A 22,060-nucleotide genomic window follows, 5' to 3' on the forward strand; every position below is an offset into this window, starting at 1 on the left:
AGTTTAGTCTATGAAAGAAATCATTTTCCTTCTCACAATCCCATCTAATCATCCAACGATTCCCAATCTGCCTTTTCGCTGGGTGTGTATTAAAAGTTTAGCTAGTAGTAGATGAAACTTGTAGGAAATTGTATGTTTCAGTATAGTTGCAGAATAGTTATATTCGTTAGAAATGTTAGACAAGTAATTTCACGCATTTTGGTAACAATCGTTAAACTAGTTGTTTCGAAAAATTTGTAACATGATTTTGCAGATGTCAAAAGACAGGAGTTCATATAACAGTTCGGCTGAAAAGTTCGTATCGTTTAATAGAAACACACATTTTTTTGCCAAAATTCGTTTTTATTATTCAACATAATTGCCATCAGAGGCGATACAGCGATTATAGCGATCTTCCAACTTTTCGATACTATTTTTGTAGTACGATTTGTCCTTTGCCTCAAAATAGGCCTCAGTTTCAGCGATTACCTCTTCGTTGCTTCTAAATTTTTTACCAGCGAGCATTCTCTTGAGGTCTGAGAACAGGAAAAAGTCACTGGGGGCCAAATCTGGAGAATACGGTGGATGAGGGAGCAATTCGTTCAATTTCAGCATGGTTTTCATCGACTTGTGACACGGTGCATTGTCTTGATGAAACAAAACTTTTTTCTTCTTCAAATGAGGCCTTCAAACGCTCTAATAACGCTATATAATAGTCACTGTTGATGCTAATGTTGATGGTTTTTCCCTTTTCAAGGTAGTCGATGAAAATTATACCATGCGAATCCCAAAATACAGACGCCATAGCCTTACCGGCCGATTGTTGAGTCTTTCCACGCTTTGGGTTCGGTTCATCGCGTGCAGTCCACTCAGCTGACTGTCGATTGGACTCCGGAGTGAAGTGATGGAGCCATGTTTCGTCCATTGTTATATATCGACGAAAAAAATCGGTTTTATTTCGATATAACAGCTCCAAACACTGTTCAGAATCATCAGTTCGTTGTTGTTTTTGATCGATTGTGAGCTCACGTGGCACTCATTTTGCACAAAGCTTTCTTATATCCAAATATTCGTGAATAATATGTCCAACACGTTCCTTTGATATCTTTAGGGTGTCAGCTATCTCGATCAACTTCACTTTACGGTCATTGAAAATCATTTTGTGGATTTTTTTCACGTTATCATTGGTAACAGCCTCTTTTGGACGTCCACTGCGTTCATCGTCTTCGGTGCTCATATAACCAGTACGAAATTTTGCAAACCACTTACGAATTGTTGCTTCGCCCGGTGCAGAGTCTGGATAACACTCATCAAGCCATTTTTTGGCATCGGCGGCACTTTTTTTTATCAAAAAGTAATGTTTCATCAACACACGAAATTCCTTTTTTTCCATTTTTTTCACAATAACAAAAGTAGCTTCACTCAAAATGCAATATCTCACAAACTAATAATCAGACAGCTGTCAAATTTATACACGTATCTTTTGAAGGTTGGTACTAACTGAAAATGGTATGGATTTAATTCTAGTGGCGCCCTCTCATAGAAACGATACGAACTTTTCAGCCCAACTCGTAATTACTTGTGAAATTTTGATTCGAGTAGTTTGACATTCGATTTTTACTCAATATATAATACTGCTGAAAAACATATCGAACTTTCCGTAATTTTCGCTAAGTTGCACAGTTGCTACTGGAAATACTGTAAGAAACAAGATGCTTGTGGAATCCAATCAAAGTGCGCTTTTCCAATCTCAAAATATTCACGAGAAGAGCAACGAAGACAATACAACAACAACTTACACTGCATGGGAACCAGTCCTTCATGAAGAACCGTGCACTGAAACGTGCTCGTGTACTACACCTCGCTTCTCTTAAATAGTTAAACTGTCGATTTCCTTATTTCAAAAACACATGTTGAATATTAGAAGCAACATATAGCGCAACTACAATCTTTCTTTTTTCTCAATATGTGAGACGAACCGAGGAAGGCTTTCGTCGAAAGTCCAAACTTGTTTGGTCGTTTGTTAATACGAAGAGAAAAGATACCGGTCTACCACGCTTCACATTCTTGGAAAACGAAACAGCCCTGAAATAAAAACGAGAAGTGTGACTTGTTTGCTTTGCTTCACTTCTAGCATGGTTTTCTCGACCGATGCGCTAAATCGCAGTAGATAGATAATGCAATAAGTTAGACATGTTATTCATTAAGCGATTTATTGTCAGATGAATTATAAGAGGAAAAAAAAACAAACGATAGAAACAAGAGTGCAGCCCGGCAGAGTTTTTACAAGTCCGGAAGCTTCTTCTGCTTCTTATATGTCCAACACTGCCAGGCGAAGCCCTTGAAGGTGGCAACCCTAGCAGAACTACTACAACCCACATGCTCAAACTAGTCACCCAGAAAACGACATTCAAATGGAACATTTGTCAAAATCGCGGTGTCCGTTACCGATCACTTCTCTATGTCAGTTTTTAGTACAGCAAGAATACGGGTTTGTGTGCAGTCAGTTCATTTATTAATGTTGCCAAAAAATAAACAAACCGGATTACCTTCATACGCCCGAACAGCTGCCAACATTCGTAAAATACTCAGCTAAAATTTGGCACGATTTTTCATGTCTTGCCGTTCTTTCGTCTGCCCCGCATGCAACCACTGCCCCGTGCTCTAGCCGGTACATGCATACGAAGCCGATCTCAGTATATAATACCACCATCATGATGCAGCATCGATCTTCGTCACGTGTAACTTCTGGTAATTCCGTTGAAATAACATTAATTTAATTACAACATTATGAAATACTTAATTTTAGAGAGCAATAGATGTGCGAAACTAAGGTCACACTCTAGTCGTTCAACGTAACGGTAGCTGGCAGCTTAACTAAACCCGAGCGGAAATCCAAACACCGGTCCATTTCGACTGTTTACCGTTTGAAAATGAATCAATTCTTGATTATTTAGCTCTTATGAAAATAAACAAACCAGGGCACACACCTTCGAACTGTTTATTTCGTTTATTGGCAACCCCGGGAGTCGCTTATAGTTTTGGTCAGACCTAACAGTATTATTCGTATTCCCCAACGGACAGAATACCAATCTCCACAATCAAAACTATTTCCAAACAATATCAGAACTGTTAACTACTTCAATTGCATCACGTTGACGCTATCTATTAGCACCTAACGGACGCGACTTGTGTGATAACTTCCCAGGCTCAAAGTGATTGTGCAAACAAAGCAGATTTTTAGATTCTAAGTTATTCTTACTATAGACGACAGACGTTACATACAGTTACAAATATGTTTACGGTAGACAGCATCAGTAGAACACGTTAAGAGCACAGCAAAAATGTCATCAACCAATGACGTAAGTAGCTTTTCATCACGTGAATAAATGTATGTTAGATTAGACGAGACTTCATTTGGTTATAGTATGAAGCGCCGTTTCATAATTTACCCCCCGTGAAAAGGTGAAAATTATGTTCGTTTGTTTTTGGGAAAGTTTAATGATATGAGAGATAGGACACGAAGCCTACTTGGTGGGAATGAGAGTAAGCCTCGATACTAGGATATGTGAATTTTTTCTCTCGCTGAAATTGTCGAAAAGTTTTTAAATCACATTTTAAATGAGTTAGGAAGTGACTTATTGTTTTCCAGTAGAACCGTAGAATGAATAATTTTGTTTTATCCGGAACTTTCGGAGATGTCTCCTATCATAAACAAAAAGTTTTTTTTGGAAAGGTAAGCATATATCGAAGCATGAAATTGAAAAACAAAAAGAACTCGGGTGCGATTGTGACAGTAAAGATATTGATAGTATCTACGCATAAGCATTTTCTCAATTCTGGAGACGAGTATAGAGCGAAAAGTTAGTAGATGCCTTTCATGCAGCTCCTCTGGATTCAGTTTCCAACCCCGAACAGAAAGTTTAAGAGTTAAGTCTCAGTTCGCTTTCTCATCTCATCCAAGTCAGTCGATAAAACAAAACCGCTTATGTTCGGGACGGAAGAAACCAAGTACAGTATTGTAAGGTGAACAATAGAACGACCTCAAAATGAGTGAACCAAACGAACAAAAGCTACCGCCGACACGAAAGAATACAATTATTGTTGGCCTCAAGCAGTGCAAAATTCGACCTTCGATACGAGAACTTGAAGGTTTGCTTAAGGAGCAAATGCATCTTGACATTAAACGTGTGCATTTACTTCAATGTATTAAGACAAATAATGTTGTTTACATCCAGTTTTATAAAGAGTTGGATCAAAGACATAATATAAACAAGATATCCAGCTCTTAATTTTCCGAACAACTCATTGGCAACAACATTTTTTTGCGAGCATGGCGCCCTAAAGCGAGTCTGCATCGAATCTCGTACACAGAAGTAGGGGAGATAAATGTCAAATTCGTGCGCGCCAAAATAGTAGCACTGCGCACCCATACAATTGACATGATATGTTGAATGTGACACCGTGTGTTGGCGTTGCTGAACTGAAGATTGATTTCGCTCCAAGCTGACAAGGTCTGGTTGGATGCAATTCAATTCGAAAAAGACAAAAACAATGAGCACTATGTGGAGCACGAAAAAATTAAGCACAACATTCCAGTATATATGGAAGCAGTGTTGGTGATTGCCGAAAATTTGACAGAAGCTGCTATATTGCTATCTATATTGTATACAACATTTTCAATCCGGTGGAAGATGCTACAAGAACTCGAGTCTCTCAATGCATGAACCGTGAGAGAATTTTGCTACATTTCTTCGCTCCATTTCATACTCTGAGTATTTCACGGCCCTCAAAAAAATTACAGTGAATAATGTTGAACTTACCAAGAGAGAATCGCAAGTTGACAATTATCGCAGAAAATCGAATCGATGATTCGACTTGATGATTCTCATACTAGGTTGCAATATTTCAAAACCCTTGTGTGGAACATTCACATACATTTTCATAGACACAACTTATACAAAGGTTATATGCACATAGTAAAAATAAGCGGCAACAGTAAAATGATTCTATCGCAATTATCAACTGCGCATGTAAAATCGGATCGCGAAACGAGAATAAGCGACCGTTTGTTGCTTCAGAGAGAATCCCCACAGCAGCGTGCTAACCTTTGATTCTCAGAAATGTCATCGAAAGAAATTCGCTCTCGCACTGGTGTCTATTCTATGTTAAATGAGCCATGCCGGTTTCTGCGATGATATCCGTCTCTCTTTGATGGCACTGATTAAATCGTGTGAAGAGTTGCTAGTGAGCGTTCTTCGATACGATGAAAGCCATCCTTGTATGGAAGATAGTGCTATAGAAGTGCGTGTGCATGATCTTCTCTCAAGCGTCATCGATCCTTATATTCGCAAAACTATGTCCCAGTACAAAGAGATTCTCTCTATCGAAAAAGAAAAATGGAAGAATTTTTTCCCGGTATTCAAAATGGCATACGTTTGTTACGCATGCGTTTGAAGAAGGCTATACCTTCTTATGTGATTTGCGGTCAAGATACAAGAATCCCGTGCAAATCACTTGTTACCTATGACAATCATGGCCACATGTCAATATTGCCAAAAAGCTGTTCACTACGGTAAGTCATGTGATAAACTGGACAAGCAGACAACTACACCAAAGGACATTCCTAACGCGACCGTCGTACCGTTCGGATGCTAATTCGTGGTAGAGCAAGTGTGTATATAGCCGTGCTAATCCGCTTCAAGGTCAATCAAAGATTAATCTTTTGTTACTGTGAGCAGTGTACCAGACAAACACGAAACAATAGAAACAATACCGTTAGGCGATCTCAAGTGCTAGTGCAAGTCTGTAGACTTTAAATAGTGATCGAACGTTTGGAGTGGTGCCGTGACCCGGTGCTGTGTGCTTTTTTCCTCCTAGAGGTTTTTTTTGCACACGGGCACAGTTACAATTCAATCAACGCGTGGCCCCAGCGGCCGAGCTTTGCTACGGAGCACACCGATTAACCAAGGCCAGGCATTGGTGGCTATTGTTTAAGATAAGTAATATTCTCTTTTCCTATTTTATCTGTCGTTTAAATTACCTGATAGTACCCCCGATCTCTTACCCGCACGGATACAATTCCGTGTCATGATAAACATTGAGAAACATAATCCTGATCCACCAGATAATGAAATGGATACAACTGCTAATAGCAACAAACCCCGCGTTAAAAATTATCCCGACGGACTTGCACTCCCGGCCGGACCGTATACGGTTTATTTCCAGCCCAAATTAAATGGAAAAAAATTGAACACTCTTCAATTATCGAGAGAACTGACAAAGCGATACTCTACCGTTAAGAGTATCGACAAGGTGCGCCCAGACAAACTTGGGTCTCGTTAACCAGTGCAAAACAGGCTAACGAGATCGTTCAATGCGAGCTCTTTACGCGGGAATATCGTGTGTACATCCCCGCTCGTGAAGTCGAGATTGACGGCGTGGTCACCGATGCCAGTTTGACATGCGAAGACGTTCTTAAGTACGGGATGGGTTGCTTTAAAAACCCCTTACTTAAGACCGTAAAGATACTGGATTGCAAGCGATTGCATTCAGTGTCGATCGCGGGGGATGGTACCAAATCATATCCCCAATCAGACTCGTATCGGGTGACCTTCGCTGGCTCGGCTTTACCTAACTACGTCCTCCTGGACCGAGTGCGCCTCCCTGTTCGTCTTTTTGTTCCGCGTTTAATGAACTGCACCAACTGCAAGCAACTGGGACACACAACATCCCATTGCTGCAATAAGCTCCGTTGTGCTAACTGTGGGGGGTCTCATGCGGATGGCTCTTGCGGTAAACGCACTGAAAAGTGTCTTTACTGTAAGGAGGGTCCGCATGACCTAATGGCATGTCCTGCGTACAAAATGCGCAAGGATAACATGAAGCGTTCCCTGAAGGAACACTCCAAGCGTTCCTTTGCTGACATGCTCAAGAGTGCCACACCCCCTAAACAATCAACGAACATCTATACCTGCTTGTCAACTGACGAGAGCGAGTTTGACGACCCATTGGAAGGTACATCTTCGGCGGTCCCTCATAGCTTTAGAAAAAGAGTAAACAAATCCTCTCATAAGCTCCCAAGTAAGGGTTCGAAGATGTCTTCCGATGGGCCTCCAACATTTATATTTAGGAGTAGTGGAGAAAAAGCTCCGAAGCAAAAAGTTACTGGTTTCGGAAAACTCAATTCTGAGAAGGAATTCCCACCACTTCCCGGGACACCAAAATCCCCAAGTGCCCCTGAAAACCCAACAGAGAATCAGCTGGGTGCTGGGCTCATAAAATTCTCTGATGTTGTGGACTGGATTTTTACCACCTTCAATATCTCTGATCCCCTTAAAAGCCTGTTTATGGCTTTGATACCTACAGTTAAAACATTTTTGATGCAGTTGACTGCAAAATGGCCCCTTCTTTCAGCGATCGTATCCTTCGATGGCTAATTCATCCACCGAGGTCACGGATTCAATCACTGTTTTACAGTGGAATTGTAGAAGTATTATCCCAAAAATAGATTCTCTCAAAATTCTAGTGAATAATATGAAATGTGACGCATTTGCATTGTGCGAAACTTGGCTAACTTCTGATGTATCCCTGAACTTCCACGATTTTAACATTATTCGCCTGGATCGAGATGATCCCTACGGAGGAGTACTTTTGGGGATTAAAAAGTGCTATTCCTTTTATCGAATTAACCTCCCCTCGATACCAGGTATTGAAGTTGTCGCATGTCATGTCACAATGAAAGGCAAGGACCTTTGCATTGCTTCCATCTACAATCCACCAAGAACCACGGTTGGGTACCGCTGGCTGAGCGATGTCATGCAGCTCCTCCCCGCGCCGACGTTAGTTTTAGGAGACTTTAACTCTCACGGTACGGGATGGGGTTGTCTTCATGATGACAACAGATCAACTGCGATCTATGATCTTTGCGATAACTTCAATATGACTATCTTGAATACCGGAGAAATGACACGGATTCCTGCACCACCAGCAAGACCAAGCGCGCTGGATTTATCCTTATGCTCGACCTCGCTACGGTTGGATTGCACGTGGAAGGTGATCCCCGATCTCCACGGGATCGCGGATCAAGACCATCGGAGACAATCAATGTTTCGTATGACCTCACACGAAATATTGATTGGAAATACTACGCAAATTCGATGTCGGAAAAATTAGTAACAGCACAAGAACTTCCTCCGGAGGAAGAGTACACGTTTATGGCTGGCTTGATTCTCGATACTGCGATTCAAGCTCAGACGAAACATGTACCTGGCGCGGAAACTAACATCCATCCTCCTAACCCGTGGTGGGACAAAGAGTGCTCATCACTTAACGCGGAAAGATCTTCAGCGTTCAAAAAGTTCAGAAAAAATGGAACACCTGATAATTATCGGAATTACGTGGCGTTAGACAAGCAAATAAAGAACCTAGTTAAAGCAAAGAAACTTGGTTATTGGCGACGGTTTGTTGACGGATTATCAAAAGAAACATCGATGAGCACTCTTTGGAACACAGCCCGACGAATGCGAAACCAAAACACCACGAACGAAAGCGACGAATATTCCAACCGTTGGATATTCGATTTCGCTAAAAAAGTATGCCCAGACTCTGCTCCGGAACAGAAGATTTCTCGCGCCGCGACATCAAATACAAACGAAACACCGTTTTCGATGGTAGAGTTCTCACTTGCACTCTTGTCATGTAACAATAGAGCCCCGGGGTTAGACAGAATTAAATTCAACTTGTTGAAAAATCTTCCTGACTCTGCCAAAAGGCGCTTGCTGAATTTATTCAACAAGTTCCTCGAGGGTAATATTGTCCCACACGATTGGAGACAAGTGCGAGTGATTGCCATTCAAAAACCAGGAAAACCAGCCTCCGATCACAATTCGTATCGGCCGATTGCTATGCTTTCCTGCATCCGGAAATTGTTTGAAAAAATGATTCTCTTTCGTCTAGACAATTGGGTCGAAACTAACGGCTTGCTTTCAGATACACAATTTGGTTTCCGCAGGGGCAAAGGAACGAGCGATTGTCTTGCGTTGATATCAACAGAAATTCAAATGGCATTTGCTCGTAAAGAACAAATGGCGTCAGTTTTCCTAGACATCAAGGGGGCTTTTGACTCAGTTTCCATAAACATCCTATCTGAGAAGTTGCCTCAGCATGGTCTTTCACCAATTTTGAATAACTTTTTGTATAATCTATTGTCCGAGAAACACATGTATTTCGAGCATGGTGATTTGTCGGCAATACGATTCAGTTACATGGGTCTTCCTCAGGGCTCATGCTTAAGTCCCCTTTTATACAATTTTTATGTAAACAATATCGATGAATGTATCAACACATCTTGCACGCTAAGACAACTTGCCGACGACAGCGTTGTGTCCATTATAGGATCCAAATCTGCCGATCTCCAAGGACCATTACAAGATACCCTCGACAACTTGTCGACATGGGCTCTTCAAATGGGTATCGAGTTCTCTACGGAGAAAACTGAGCTGGTTGTATTTTCGAGGAAGCGAGAACCAGCACAATTACAGCTTCAACTAAGGGGTGAAACCATAGCTCAGGTCTTCACATTCAAATATCTCGGGGTCTGGTTCGATTCCAAAGGCACCTGGGGATGTCATATTAGGTATCTGAAACAAAAATGCCAGCAGAGAATCAACTTTCTTCGTACAATAACCGGATCGTGGTGGGGTGCCCATCCAGGAGACCTGATCAGATTATACCAAACAACGATATTGTCCGTGATGGAATACGGATGCTTTTGCTTCCGATCCGCGGCGAACACTCATTTCATCAAGCTGGAAAGAATCCAGTATCGTTGCTTGCGTATTTCCTTATGTTGCATGCAGTCAACTCATACGATGAGTCTCGAAGTGTTGGCGGGCGTCTTACCGTTGGAAAATCGATTCTGGGATCTCTCATATCGATTGCTAATCCGATGCGATATCTTGAATCCAATGGTGATTGAAAACTTCGAAAGGCTTATCGAGCTCAATTCTCAGACCCGTTTTATGTCCTTGTATTTTGATTACATGGCTCAGAATATTAACCCTTCTTCGTTTGTTCCCAACCGTGCTCATTTCTTGGATACTTCTGATTCTACTGTGTTTTTCGACACATCCATGAAAGAAGAGATTCGTGGAATTTCGGATCACGTACGCCCTCAAGTGGTCCCTAATATTTTTTATAATAAATTTAGAACAGTCAACTGTGAAAAGATGTTTTACACTGACGGATCAAACATCAACGAGTCCACAGGCTTCGGCATCTTCAATCAGAACATCACCGCTTCGTACAAACTCAGTGATCCGGCTTCAGTTTACGTCGCAGAACTAGCTGCTATTCAGTACTCCCTTGAGATCATTGAAACCTTGCCCAAAGACCATTACTTCATTGTCACGGACAGTCTAAGCTCAATAGAAGCTCTCCGGGCAATGAAGCCAGTAAAGTATCCCCCATATTTCCTGGGGAAAATACGGGAACATTTGAGAACTTTATCTGAACGGTCTTATTTAATATCGTTAGTCTGGGTCCCTTCGCATTGTTCCATTCCGGGCAATGAAAAAGCAGACTCATTGGCTAAAGTGGGCGCATTGGAAGGTGATATTTATGAAAGACCAATCTGCTTCAATGAATTTTTCAGTATCTCTCGTCAGAAAACTCTCGAAAGTTGGCAAACTTCATGGAGCAATGGCGAACTGGGACGATGGCTACACTCCATTATCCCTAGGGTATCGACGAAACCTTGGTTCAGGGGGATGAACGTGAGTCGCGATTTCATTCGTGTTATGTCGCGGCTCATGTCAAATCACTACACCTTCAACGCACATCTCCGGCGTGTTGGGCTTGCGGAGAGCGGTCTCTGCACCTGTGGCGACGGTTATCAGGACATCGAGCATGTCGTGTGGTCGTGCGTAGAGTATCGTGACGTCAGGTCGCAGCTACTGGAATCCCTTAGGGCCCGAGGTAGACCGCCTGAGGTTCCGGTTCGGGATGTGTTGGCGAGTCGGGATAGTTTATATATGCTTCTAATATACCAGTACCTTAAACACATTAATATACAAGTGTAACCCGTAATATCCTCTCTCTTGTCGAGGCTAAGAATAATCTTCACCTATAGGTTCGAGACTAACATTCGCCCGATTCTCCCAATCCCTAGTCTGTCCACCATCTCTGTCGAAAATAACAAGATCTTTTTGCTGTCACTAATTTTTTCGTTCCCTTTTCCTCCGTTTCTCCACCATCTCGATGTCAACTAATTAGATCTTTGTCGTATTCATTCATTCGTTCCCATACTCCCTTTTTCCACTCCGTTTTCCACAAAATTACTTCTCCATGTTTCTTTCAATCTCTTAGGTAACATCACCATCATCGTCCACGGAAAACTGCTCCAATCGATGACCAACATGCGGACCACCCGCCGGGTATCCGTGGCCTGGGGGTGTTTCTCGCGGACCCACGTAGAATCGTCATCTGGAAGACACTCGTATTATATTCAATCCATCGACCATTGCTGATCGCCAACTGCAACTGCAACTGAATCTGCCAGAATCGACCATTGCGACCGGAATACGTCACTACCCTAATGATAATACCCTAGTTTTAAGTTAGTCGTTAATCAAGATTAGAAAATACCCTTGGCATCTTAGAGCTTTAGCAGTGTGCCTTTAAATATATTATTATTGAATAAAAAAAAAATACACCAAAGGACAACGGTGCTTCCTTTATACCAATCCCAAGCAACCCCAGAACACCTGAACCAACAATGAAGCATCGCCTTCAACAAACAAAGTATACCAGCTGCAGATAAAAACTTACTTTCCAACCAACCAACAACTGCAACCAATGTACAACAAGACGCATCTACAACTAGCAATGAACTCAAGACGGAAATCAACAGCAATACCACCGATGCGGCAACGGAGACAAACCACGAACAAAATGACCCTCAATCCTCGCAGGAGGGAAATGGTAGCTCCCCTCCCCCTAGAAAAAGGGTGACAACGAGATCCAGCACAAAAAAAAATTATTTTAGAAATCGGCTCAATCGGCCACGTAAAACTTGTACGCAAATAGGCCTGAATAAAAATATCTTTTAAATAAAAAGGAGTTAAGTCTGGCCCAAAGAGGCACATGACCGCTTTATTACTTATCAGGGAGACATCGGTCGGAGCATGTCGTGATTTAGTATATTGGTCGGGCCGATGTCGTGCTCAATCGGTACGATAATCGGGCCAATGATCGGACCGAAGCGGCTCGAAAGAATTCACTGGGCTGTATTTCCCAAAAGTAACCCGAATGGCTGATTATGATTTAAAATAATTCCTATTATTTTTACATTATATTTCATAATTAGTTAAGCTGTACAAAAAGTTGAAAAGCAGTCAAAATTGCACGACAATATAGACTGAATGACCACGTGACTAATACAACAGAATTAAAGACCTGACGCGGACACAATGACGAACAGGAGACGAAAAGGTGACTAGCTTAAACAAAATCCCCGAATTTTAGGGCTTAATCTGTAATAAAACGAATTTGCTGTTCGTTCCATCTAAGAAGCAGTTTTTTATAAATTTAAGTGTACATTATTAGTCATCTCAAAACTAGAAAGGGGGTCTCTCTTCAATACCGCTGATAGATCGCAACTCCAGGCAAGTAGGTGAAATCCATTCGCTTCATACCATTTCAATACATCTTTGGCGTAGTAACAAGGTGCTAAATCAGCCCATAATAACGAGGGAACGTCATAGCTGCATAGGAATGGTAACGATTGTACATTGAATTTTAATTAGTTACACTTTAGAGAGTATTTTGCTACAGATCAGCGCTGCGCGCAACACTGCTGTCATTTGAACCTTTTTCTATTAAATGAGCTAATGCTCACTTTTCTATTTACACTTTGAACTGACAGGATGTGAACTAATTACGAGATTTTGTCACCAACAAACTTTGTATTTACCAATGGTGAATATTCAGCAATACGTATCAGTGGTGAGATTTGCAGAACTGAATAGCTCTGAATCTTTTTGATGTGGAACACATCTTTATTTTCTATATAGGGGTGCAAATCAGAAACTCAAAAAAAACTACACGTAGAAATGTGGTCAGGATTTAAACACTTACAGCTCAGTCTATTTTGTATCAATTATTAATATTATTTCATCATTTGATAGTAAATATTTCTAAGTTTCGATTTGAATGTATCAATTACATATTACAATTACATATGATTGAAATTTTGAATGTCCTATTTGGCTGCTAAAAATCACCGGCATACCGGATTTCCCTGCCATAGACGACGGTTTTGAAGGAATAGAAGCGAAATTATAGCTCACGTTTCAGTCCTACTCGTAGCATGCTAGAGGTAGGTTGTTGCCAGGCAGCAAGACAAAAACGTGCCATAAAACGATTTGAAGCTTTAATTGGTATGCTCTGATCTTGTGTCATGCAAGCTCGGAATTCCATGTTATGTCGTTTCCCCTTGAGAAATTGACAACTATCCCTGGATAAATTTTGATTGCTTAAGATTAATTTCCAATTTATATAAGATGAACTCGATTGATAATGAGAAATAGTTTATCGCTTCAACCGAAATCGCAGAATGGTAGAGAAACAACGGTATAAAAATCACTGCTTCCATAAAAAACTTGAACACAAGCTTGACGAAGTGAAGCTTTAATATCAAAATCCGTATCGCAAGTATGTATAAATATATAATTGCATACATTTGGGATATTGGTGTAATTTCGTCAGCTATGAAACAAACAATGTTCGGTGTTGGTTCCTAATCAGGATAAATCTAGGCAGACTATCGTGCAATAGCGGATTCAAAAGTGTGACGATTGATTGAACTGTTTGATTGTAGATCATTAGAAATATTGGTTGCCTTGTTCCACATCAATGGCTCGAAAAACCTCATGGGGCTGATGGTTGTAGTTATTTTTCCATTTTTGGGTGCAGTTTAATTGGTGCAGTTTAATTGGTGCAGTTGGTTTCACTTTTCCAATCGAAACATATGGTAGATTTTTTCTTCCAATCGGAACATGGTCAGAGTGAAGCAGAAATCTTATGGAGAACGTAAAAGAAGCACATGAAGTACTTAGAAAATGGATGAAAAATGAGAAAAAGTTCAACCGTACATGCTCATATGGATGGCGTAAAGTGAAAGTGTCGAGAAGTTTATTAAATAGTCTACAATAATTGATTCAATGTATGTATACGAAACCAAGAATATATATATGAAATAGGCCAATAATTTAGATTCTCTTCTAATAAACACATGATATTATATAGTAAGTAAACTGTGTTGCAATAATTACACATTTTTCCCTCAAAACATGGATAATTTAGATATACAAATAGATAGAATGAGTTTTGGCCCAGCTAGAAACGATTCCAAAAGTAATGTAAAACAATTGTTAGAAAATAATATGCGAAAAATAGGATATATTACTAACTCCAGCGCTAAAAAATTTGACAAGATCTTTTTATTCACACACTAATATCAGTACAAATTCCATATACCGTTCACATCAGGGATGCCAGGTTAAACTTTTAGGCAGGTTTTAAAAAGTTTATGCAATCGAACGGTTACAGTGAAAAAATGAAAGTCAAATGCACATCTTTAGATTTCAGAAATGTTCGTTTAACATTTAATAATAAGTAAAATCCTTGAATATCTTGAGATATGTAAATTCAAATTTAGGAGAGACGAAAGGAAAAGCTCCCAGGCACAAGATTCAAACCTTATTCAATCGTTGTGAATGCTCTGTTTTGTGAGCATGAGACTAAGTTTCGAATAACAATTTGTTCGTAGGCCAATCATTAGTTTGCATTAATTACAGGTATTGAAATTCTCTACTCTGCGAAACATGAAAGTCATGAATCGCGAAAAGGTTTCTACGATATTTTAATTTGCACGTCGTTTGGTCCAACAGATCGGATCTAATGATTTGTGAGCCATCCTAGCTACCGAGCTCTGTTACGGGGTGCACAAATTATCTGTTTCCAACCAAGAAAAACTTTGTATCACCGGGCGTCCCCACCCCTGGATCGGCACAGGTTGATTGTTGGGATAAAAATAGAACTCCATCACTGGCGGCGGACTGGCACGCTCACGATTACCGTTACTTACTTTCACGGGAACTAGATCTATATGCGTTGAAAACGTTTAATTAATTTTCCCTGAATTTTAAATCCACAAAGCCCTCCGGCGGAAAGGTACAGGAAATTAAATATTATCACCTTCCCGCATTTGTACCATTCGTGATGTCACGTACCAATCGTTCTTTCGATCCTTGCCGCACCGGACGACGACGAATCCTTTGTCGACGGACTCAAACAAAAACAATTTTATTGCTGCCGTATCCTCTAGCACCTGGCATTCCTGTTGAGTTGTGCCACTTTTTCCATAACTTCACTTTCTTTCCGCACTATTGTCCGGAACGGATTTCTGTCGATTATAATTTCTTCCACGTTGCACTACATTCGCTCCCTCAACAGGCCAGCCCCCTTTCGCAGAACATTGCGATTCATTCGAACCCCTCAGTATGTCACACTTTCCACACCTAGTCTCATGTGCAATTGCTCCCCGATGCGCCCGACAAAAGTGCACCCTCGGTGCACAAAACTACTCCCATTCGGATTCCTCAGTGCGAATTCCACTCCATAGCCGATTCGACACCCTTCTTCACCACGGAAACTAGATGCCGCATAAAAAAATGCACACACAGCCACACACACACACTCCTACACCCTGCTGGAATCAACGCCGGTGCACCTGTTTTGTCATGTGTGTATGCACTTCCGCCGCACTAGTCCGCCGGAAATAATCTCACAAAAAGCACCGCAAAGAAAAACGACATCCACGGCGGTCAACCAGTTTTTTTGGGAACGAAACTTCCGACGAGAGAAGACGTAAATATTTCGCGAAATTACACGCGCACGTAATCTTACACACGTAATACCCTCAGAACATACGTTATCGCTAGGAGAACGTATTTTTCCGTACTAATAGTCCCAGCGGGTTTTCAGTGGCAACCTGGCGATAAACTAAATTCACGACCACCGCTCTTGAATCCGGCCGCGTACGATGAGAGGCACAATAACAACGGCGGCACAGCCGAAACGATTGCGCGTGATGCGATTCGACTCTCACACTCTCACTCTCGCTCGCACGCTCACGAGCGCGGGTGGATGACAAACGTGGAAACGAGTGTTCTGCCAACACTCAGAGCGCAACGGTTTCTCATTTCTCCACCAGACTCCAGCGCTTGCTAAAAAAAATAGCGGAAGGCGGGCATGTGATGCGATGGTGTGGTAACAAAATTAGTCATGTTGAGTATTTCGCACGCGAACAGGTGAGTTGATCCGCGTCGCGCTATGCTGCGAACTTGCCCCATAAAAAACTAGAAATCAGTGAGAAGGTGCAAGAGAGGAATGATTTCGACAGTGCTGCCAAATGGTAGGAACTCTTTATGGGAAGAGAAATGATTGTAAAATTTCTGTAAAGTTAGCGTACAGTAATCGTTCGATGGTTTGGTGATTTTGAAATTGAAATGGCTTAAGATTTTTCTATGCAACTGTTGAGTGATTAAAAATCTTCAGTAGAGATAAAGTCTACTTGTATTGTATCGTACATCGAATATTTATTCCCGGCTTTAACCTATCGTGGACGTTCACCGGGTGTAAAATCAACTTTTTATATGAATGCTTATATGTTTATATGTACGTGTGGTATCTTAATGCTTTATTAAGAAAGGCGGGTAGATTGTTCATTCTACTTAGTATAAGACATTGGATATAATCTTGAACTAATTTGGGAGATATGAGTGCTGATGTTGACAGAACGGTCAAATTATGGAATAACGCAGAAGCAGTTTTTCTGCGACCTTAAATTTTTCAATCACTATCTGTTGGCGCTAGCCGGGACCCTACGTTGTGTTTAATTAAATCCTCACCAGGATATTTCAGCGAAGCGACGGCAGCTATTTGTCGGTCGACCTTACTTGCATTCGCACTGCAGTACACCGGTAGCGAACAGCAATGCAACTAACGGGTTCTGCAAACAGCCACAGCGGTCACCAAAGCAGCCAAAGGAGCAGAAGACGAACAGCCACAAACAAACAGCTGCACTGATAAAACTCACAACTGGATGAACCTTGGCGGACTCTTGCCAATAAAAAAACTACACTATTTTAACGTTTGAGTCACTTTATTCACTGACTATTGCTAGTGTATTTCACTTCTGCTGTTCGATACACTTCGGACTTTATGATAGATCAAAAACGGTCCGATTCTAATGCAGGTTTATTTGAGACTGACTGGTCTGATGATTGTGAACAGAGCGAGAAGATAAAATGAAAAACTGAGTTGCCAGAAGGGCATGAGAAACTGACATAATTCTATGAACGGTAGCACCAACTATCTGCAGAAGGCAGTGTTGGTAAACAGTGTCGCCAGTAAAACTAGTGCGACGCAACACTATCTGTTTTATGACAACTATAATAAGTGTCCCTTTTGGCAAATAATATCATAATTTTTACAGCTTCTATAAAACCCTTTGCTCAGACTAACAACTGGACTAAAAATAAAACAACGACGCCATAAAATAGATTTATACAAAAACGACGATGCATCACAAATAATAATTTTCATAAATCATATGGAGACTTTTGCAAAAACCGCATTTATTTCAAGGCGATTAGTTGTAATTTTTATTGATATACTTACATTCACGATAAAAAGCGCATGAAATTTTTACGTTCGGTAAAAGCCTCAAGCCTATGAGGCTTAGACTTTTCATTTAAACCAAATTGATCTCTGAAAAAGTGAAGTGAGTTCCATTTTGATGTTTTTGACCTATATTTCCAGTATTTCCGAAACCACTATAACCGAAGTCAGTTCGTGTGGCCAGTAACAAATATAATATATAAGTTGAAATAATTTTCAACCAAATTTAGAAAAAAAACTATATATTTGCATCGTCACAGTAAATGACGGTTTGAGATTTTAAGCCCATTGTTATTCCGGAACGGGAAATCGAACTGAATTAAATTCCGTAATGAATGCTGTCATTTTAAAACACTTATGGTATCATTTAGTTTTAAAAAAATGGTTCCATCGTATATAAAAAAACTTAGATTTTACTAATGAGCAATTTCAGAATGTTAAAAGAATATGAACTTTTATTTTGACAGTGAATGAATCGATGAAGATAAGAACTTAAACCAATCGCCTTAAAAATGCATTTCTGTAAAAGTCTGCTTGACTTAGGAAAATAACATTTTAAGTAATTCGTCACCACTTTGTAAAAAAAATAAAACCCTTTACGTAAAAACTGTACACGAGAATGTAACCTAAGCGTCGCATATGTAGTCTCTTCATAGATTTTGTTGTCATTAAATGGTAAGGTAGAACCTTAAAGAATTGTCTCACATATATATGTGTGTTATGAAAAAAAAGTAAACAATCTGAAAAGTCAGGTTGGAAAATCTCGCTTTATGAAAGATTCAAATTTCCTTTTTTTTCATGAGGATGATTGGAAGCAATATTGAAAGTATAGGATTTATCTTAGTTTAGCACTAGTTATTTTATTTGTGCTAAGCTACAATGTATTTTTGAAACCAATAATAAAACTAAAATCTTACATACTTATTGGTCCAGCAATGTATGTTATAGGAACCTTAAAAATTACGCCCTTGAAAAAGATTTTTCTAGATTTATCAACATGTGAACGGAATTGGAATGTGTTTTTGGCTCAAATTTAATAGCTTTGCAGGGGTAATCGCAATCGTAAGACCTTTTATTTAAACAAAAGACTGTGGAAATTGGTTCCGCACTATCTGAGAAAACGGGATGAATTTGTTTAATTTTTTGCGCAATTGACCCTTTTACTCCGGAACCGAAATTCGTATCCTAGTTAAATTCTATAGCAGGCGATGGATATGTAGAACCTTTTATATGAATCTAAGCTTATGAAAATGGATTAAGTGACGCTTGAGATAATCAAGCGCACAAGTTTTCATTTTTTTGTGAATTTTACTTCGTTTCCCCATGAACTGGAAGTTCGATCAGGATAAAGTTCAATAGTGAACAATGAAACCAAGAGACTTTTCATTTGAAGCTACATTTAAAAAAGTCGGTTTCGCCCTTTCAAAGAAGGTCTAGTTCATATTTTGATTACCCAATTTACAATTGTTGCAAAAAGATGATAGTCGAACGGGGCAAAGTCTGGAGAGTTCGGCGCATTTAAATATATTTCAAACGTTATTCTAACGTTCCGTTCCCCAGTTTAGCTGTAAGATACGACTTGTTGTTAAGTTGCAAATTAACCTTGCCATGTTTTCATGCTCATTCCAAATGTTTTGCGACCAACGCTGTATTTAAATAGATAACTTTTTGTCGGTAGTATAATAGCCTTAATAACCGCTATTAACACAAATTATTGTCTTATGGTCAAATTGGTTCCGAATAGAAAAAAACAATGCTTTTTCTATCGGGGTTTTAGAAGAAATCCAGTTTTCAATCGTCAGGACAATTTGATAGAAGGAACGATTTATATCCAAGTACTTCATAATCGATTCGCAGATTTTACATTAGACTTTTGATAAATAGATGTGGCTCCCATTTCAATACTTTCTAATCTTTCTATGAATTTTAAACGTTGGCAAACGTTACTTGTTGGGCTATGTTCAGCATCGGTGCTTAATTTGGTTACGATTGGGTTGAGCCGTTAGCCAATAATGTCTGCATTTTATCGTCGCTGCATCAGGAGTTCTGGAATCCCGGATCCGGAAAATCAGCTACTTTGTAAGCCACCCGAAGACCTTTCATTTGAGTTTAAGTTAGTGAAAATCCATCAAGCTACATCCAATGTATGCAAGTGAGTTCCCTTTTGAATATATTGATAACTTTTCCGGTACTTCCGAAACCGCAATCTGAGGACTGGTTTTAAAAGAATTTTGAGTCCAATTTCATTTATTTTTACGTTTTTGGCATCTTAATTTGTTTTCAACTAGCAATAATCGCACCTCGATTGAACGTCATTGGTTACGATATCGCCATTGCTCAAAGCTTTGACGACGCTCTTAATGACGGAATGAATATTTGAAGACTGACATCGCCCCGAAACTCTTGAACTGGAAGTCGTTCGAAAAAAAATCAGTTATTTCAGTTTTCTGCAACCAATAGGCAAGAAGAAAAGGAGCGCAGCGAGCAAGGTGGATCGATCTACAAAGCATCCGTTATGTGGAGACGTATGCTTGATACAGCAAAGGACACCTTAGGATTATAGCTGCTCGGTAAGGTAAATAAGACGGAAGGCAGCTACATAAGAAGATTGATGACCGATGGGATAACCTTCAAGTCTACGATTGTCTCCGAGCAAAGCTTTAAACTTTAAACCAATCAAAGCTTTAAACCAATCAAAGTCTCTTAAGTGATTAATGTTATCGAAGATCTTTTGTTCAATTGATTTTGACGCTAGGTAATTAGCGTATTTATGAGATACCGGTCGCGAATATATATTTAATAATTACTGTGCCATTAACCTCAACACAAATAGGCAGAGATCTCCCCGTAGCGTCATTATAAACAAACACAAACCTGTTCTTAATCTACCTGGTGGAGTGATAAATCCTTTCTGTTGCCATTCAAATAGTTTTATTAAAAAAAGTTTTAAAAAATAAATAAAAATTGAGTTAATTTTTGACATGAATTTAGGTTCATTTTTGACACAAATCCATTTAGACTGATTCCGAAAGTGTCAGCAATTAGGCATTTCTCAACTTTCTGAGAATATTGCACGGGTAGAAAATGAGCAATTTGTCGGTGGCGTTACTTGTACAATTTCATCTCCAGAACCGAATGTGTTCGCTATGAACATTGAAACTGATACAGAAATAACCCAACAGTAGAGTCTAAAATTTGTCTCTCCTAGAAAATTTTGAGTACATACACATTTGCGTTTTATTGGTTACGCCAGTAGTTCCCAACCTTTTTTATCGCGAACCCCTTTGAACCTATAATAGTTGTGCGCTGAAAATATTTTTTTAACTCTAAATTCGAAAATTACAGAGTATCAACGGAAAATGATACACAATTTTGAGAGCACCACAACATAATCTGGAGATAATTGGTGACAGAAAATAAGTTGTTCATAATACTAATTCCCGGTCTTCAAAAATTACTTCGCAGGCCACTGTGGAATGGGAATAGTTGGGTTAAGCAATTGAATTACGATTACGGTTTAATCTCCCAAACCAAAAGTGTTTTATATGATCTTTCCGAACTTGATCAACTCAAAGTAGCTTTTGAATTAGTCTCATTTCGTAAAAATCTGTTAGCCATCTCATCATATAGAAAAAAACGTGCAGTTTATGAGTAAAGCCAATTCTGCGATTACATCTTCGGAACATGGAATGTCATCTTTAAACTTATTCAATGACTTCCAAATGAAACTTGTTGTGTTGTTGATGTCGAATGTGGAAATCGGTTCAGACATTTCGGAGAACAACGAACGAATAAATGCAACGTATAAAAGAACACATGCCAACACAGACATTCTCAGCTCTCGTCGAACTGAATCGAATAGTATATCACACTTGAGATTTTCGGGGCTTCGATCAAATGTCCCTGCAATTTTATATTATTTCTATAGAGAAAGGCACAATGTAACTCTGAAATGGCACTCGAAGCTAACTCAGATTTCTTGTTTTTGGAATATCTCGTTATCGAGCTCTCTAGGGTTCAATGCCAATGGAAAAACTAATCACATTTGATAATTGGCTTTGATTCGATTTTTCGGAGCACGTGTTTTGTATAGATAAGCATGATACTTTTTGCCTCGTTGTTAACATAAGTACAAACAGTCATAGCTTCTCTCGGGTACTACATAGAGAACAGTCCACACGATGAGAAGCATTCGGAAATCGCTAGAAACGGGCTGAAGCTGATCGTTATTCTCTCAGCAACCAAATCGGCGAACAATCGACTTAATTTGACAGGCTCATTTATTACTGAGGTTGCTACGTTTTTTCTTCCACCGGCTCGACTAATGTGTGCACAG

At 39.8% G+C, this 22,060-nt stretch overlaps 1 protein-coding gene and 1 non-coding gene across 3 annotated transcripts in view; both read right to left on the reverse strand.

The window, feature by feature from the left end:
- Nucleotides 1-16,064, reverse strand: part of LOC131438452 (5-hydroxytryptamine receptor 1-like) — a 206,813-nt gene extending 190,749 nt beyond the window's left edge. The window contains exon 1 of one of the 2 annotated variants that reach the window (XM_058608484.1): nt 15,273-16,064. The gene's annotated coding sequence lies outside the window, so the exon portion shown is untranslated. Of the gene's footprint in view, nt 1-15,237 lie in introns of both variants that reach the window. The other variant, XM_058608496.1, reaches the window with a different exon arrangement.
- Nucleotides 16,065-19,923: 3,859 nt separating this feature from the next.
- LOC131426789 (U4 spliceosomal RNA) lies at nt 19,924-20,069 on the reverse strand. The gene has a single exon (XR_009229204.1). It is a non-coding gene; the product is annotated as a U4 spliceosomal RNA (small nuclear RNA).
- Nucleotides 20,070-22,060: the final 1,991 nt, after the last annotated feature.

This window comes from Malaya genurostris, chromosome 1 (assembly GCF_030247185.1).
Source record: "Malaya genurostris strain Urasoe2022 chromosome 1, Malgen_1.1, whole genome shotgun sequence".
Classification (NCBI taxonomy): Eukaryota; Metazoa; Arthropoda; class Insecta; order Diptera; family Culicidae; genus Malaya; species Malaya genurostris.